This window comes from Propithecus coquereli, unplaced genomic scaffold (assembly GCF_000956105.1).
Source record: "Propithecus coquereli isolate 6110/MARCELLA unplaced genomic scaffold, Pcoq_1.0 Scaffold106, whole genome shotgun sequence".
Classification (NCBI taxonomy): domain Eukaryota; kingdom Metazoa; phylum Chordata; class Mammalia; order Primates; family Indriidae; genus Propithecus; species Propithecus coquereli.
The window spans coordinates 4,582,703-4,586,469 of NW_012134525.1; positions in this window are offsets into that span (position 1 = coordinate 4,582,703).

Below are 3,767 nucleotides of genomic sequence, written 5' to 3' on the forward strand. Positions count from 1 at the left end.
ATGAGGAAAGACATTTAAATTCTAAATGTTATGCAGTTTTGAAATATACAATGCATTACTATTAATCATATTCACCTTTCTGTGCTGTAGTTATCTTTTATCTAAAGATTATTCCTCCTGTCTAACTAAAACTTTGTACCCTTTGACCAGCATCTCCCCTTTCCCAATCTACCCTTCTCCTTTCTGCCCCCAGTAACTATCATTCTACTCTGTACTTCTATGATTCACCTTTTCTAGATTCCACATACAAGTGAGATCACGTGGTATTTGTCTTTATGTGCCTGGCTTATTTTACTTAGCATAATGTCCTTCAGCTTCATCTATGTTTTCACAAATGACAGAATTTCATTTCTTTGAAGGGAATACTGAATACTTTCTTTCAGGGATACTGAATAGTATCCCTCTTGTATATATGCCACATTTTTTAATCCATTCATCGGTTGATAGACACTTAAGTGTCTTCCATATCTTAGTTACTGTGGAGAATGCTGCAGTGAACATGGGAGTACTGCTATCTCTTCAACATACTGATTTCCTTTGATATATACCCAGAGGTAGGGGGGCTGGATCATATGGAAGTTCTATTTTTACTTTTTTGAGGAACTTCTGTACAGTTTTACATAATTGCTATATTCATTTACATTCCCATCAATAACAAACAAGCATTTCTTTTTCTCCATATTGTCTCCAACACTTGCTATCTTTTGTCTTTTTCATAACAGCCATTTGAAGGCTTCACTCTACTGATTGCTTCCTTTGATGTACAGAAGCTTTTTAGTTTGATTAATTCCTTTTGTTTATTTTTTTTGCTTTTGTTGCCTGTGTTTTTGAGGTCATATCCAGGAAAACTTTGCCCAGACCAATGTCGTGGAGCACTTCTTCTATATTTTCTTCTAGCATTTTACAGTTTTAGGTTATATATTTGTTTTTTATCCATTTTGAATTGACCTTTTTTATATGATGTGAGATAAGGGTCTAATTTCATTTTTCTACATGTAGATATCCAGTGTTTCCAACACTAGATATTGAAGAGACTGTCTTTTGTCTATTGTCTATTCTTGGCAACTTTGTCAAAAATAAATTAACCAGAAATCCATGAGTTAATTTCTTGGCTCTCCATTCTGTTCCATTGGTCTATGTGTCTGGTTTTATGCCAGTATTATGCTGCTTTGATTACAATAGCTTTACAATAGATTTTAAAGTCAGGTAATGTGAAGCCTCCGGCTTTGTCCTTTTTTATTCAAGACTACTTTCATAATTTGGGGACTTTCATGGTTTCATAAAGTTTTAGGATTATTTTTTCTATCTCCATGAAAAATGATACTGGAATTTTGATAGAGGGCTTGCACTGAATGTGTAGATCACTATGGACATTTTGACGATATTAATTCTTTCAATACATGAACATGTAATATCTTTTCATTTATTTGAGTCTTCAATTTCCTTCATCAATATTTTATAGTTTTCAGTGTATAGATCTTTCACCTCCTTAGTTAAATTTACTTCTAAGTATTTTTGATGTTATTGTAAATGGGATTGTTTTCTTAATTTCTTTTTAAGATGGTTAATTATTAGTGTGTGGAAATGCTACTGAAATTTGTATGTTGATTTTGTAACTTGTAACTTTACTGAATTTATCAATTATAATAGTTCTTTGGTGATGTCTTTAGAGTTTTCTATATGTAAGTTCATGCTATCAGAAAATAGAGACAATTTCACTTCTTTCTTCTCTACATGGGTACTTTTTACTTATTTTTCTTGCCTAATTGCTCTGGCAAGAACTTCCAGTACTATGCTATATAGAAGTGGTGAGAGTGGGTGTCCTTGTCTTTTTTCTGCTCTTAGAGAAAAGCTTTCCACTTTTCACCATTGAGTATGATGTTAGCTGTAGGAAAGGGAAACTTTTTGAAGCTTATTAAAAACAGGCCAGATTTCTATTCCTCTGGGGATGGATGGATAGACAGATAGATATAGAAAGATAGAGGGATATAAATAGATAGAGATCTTTCATATATATGATATATCATACATATACACACACACACACACATACAGAGGGGATTACACTTGGTGAAAAACGTGTACTAAACTTGCCCTTCTATAAACATAATTCAGATAGAGTTAGTTTTTGTGGAGTACTGGAATTGGTGAGAATTTCAATAGCTTTTCTATTGTAATATTTTTGACAACTGCAACAATTGATTCAGTGTTTTCTTGTCTTTTACTGTGGTTGAGGAAATACCTGTTGAGATTCCTCATTTAAGCTCCCATTTGTTAGCCTTTTTTTTTTTAGGGTAAATGATTTGGTTGTTTCTAGGCAAATCTTTTTTTGTTTTATAAATAAAATGACCATTGCTTCTCTAAGGATGTATACAAAGAAAAATTGAAGGCATTGTGACTTATTCTAGGTATAGACTTAGAGCAGTGGTTCCCAACCTTTTTGGCACCAGGGACCAGTTTCATGGGAAGACAATTTGTCCATGGCCAGGGCAGGGGTGGGGGGATGGTTTCAGGATGATTCAAGCACATTACATTTATTGTTCAGTTAAACCTCTCTGCTAATGATAATCTGTATTTGCAGCTGCTTCCCAGTGCTAGTATCACTGCCTCAGCTCCACCTCAGATCTTCAAGCATTAAATTCTCATAAGGAGCATGCAACCTCGATCCCTCACATGCACAGTTTACAGTAGGATTCAAGCTCCTATGAGACTCTAACGCCCCTGCTGATCTGATGGGAGGCGGAGCTTTTGCAGTGATGTAAGTGATGGGGAGTGGCTGCACATACAGATGAAGCTTCGCTCACTCACTCGCTGCTCACCTCCTGCTGTGCAGCCTGTAACAGGCCACAATATTGGTCTGTGGCCCGGGGATTGGGGACTGCAGACTTAGAGCACCTGTACAACTTGCACATTTGTCAGTCATTTAAACCTCTGTGGAGCTACATTTGGAAAATGGGGTATATAACTATCTACTCTTTCAGAGAGAGATGGTGATTAAATAGATACTGCTTTAAAATATTTTGAATTCAAGATATTTTTTTTCTTTTTTTTTTTTATTTCAGCATATTATGGGGTACAAATGTTTAGGTTACGTATGTTGCCCTCCCCCCCCCCCGAGTCCGAGTTTCAAATATGTCCATCCTTCGGGTGGTGCGCATTGCACTCTTTGTGTATGCAAATACCCGTCCCCTCCTCCCTCCTCCCCCCTCCTCCCCCTATTTCTTTTTCTATTGAGGTTAAATATACATATATAATTTACCATCTTTACCATTTGAATTAAAGATATTTTAATGCATAAATATACTACAGCTCATTTAAATATGTTTCAAGAGTGAAGCCATCTGATCCTATAGGAAAAAATATTGCCCTTATGATTTAGAATAGCTCTGTCCAATAGAAATACAATGTAAGCTACACATATAAGCCAAATATATAAATTTTTAACTTTCTAGTACTTACATTAAAAAAGTAAAAAACAAAATGTGAAATTAGTTTTAATAATATATTTTATTTATTGATCTAAACAAAATGATAAACAGCAGCACCATAATAGCTGGGATCTTCAACACCCCTCTGACAGAACAGGACAGATCCTCCAAACACAAAATAAATGAAGAAACAATAGGCTTAAACAGAACAAAGGGGCCTGACTGACATTTACAGAACATTCTACCCAAAAACCACTGAATATACATTTTTCTCATCAGTTCATGGGACATTCTCTAAGATTGACCATACCCTAGGCCATAAAGCATGTCTCAGCAAAT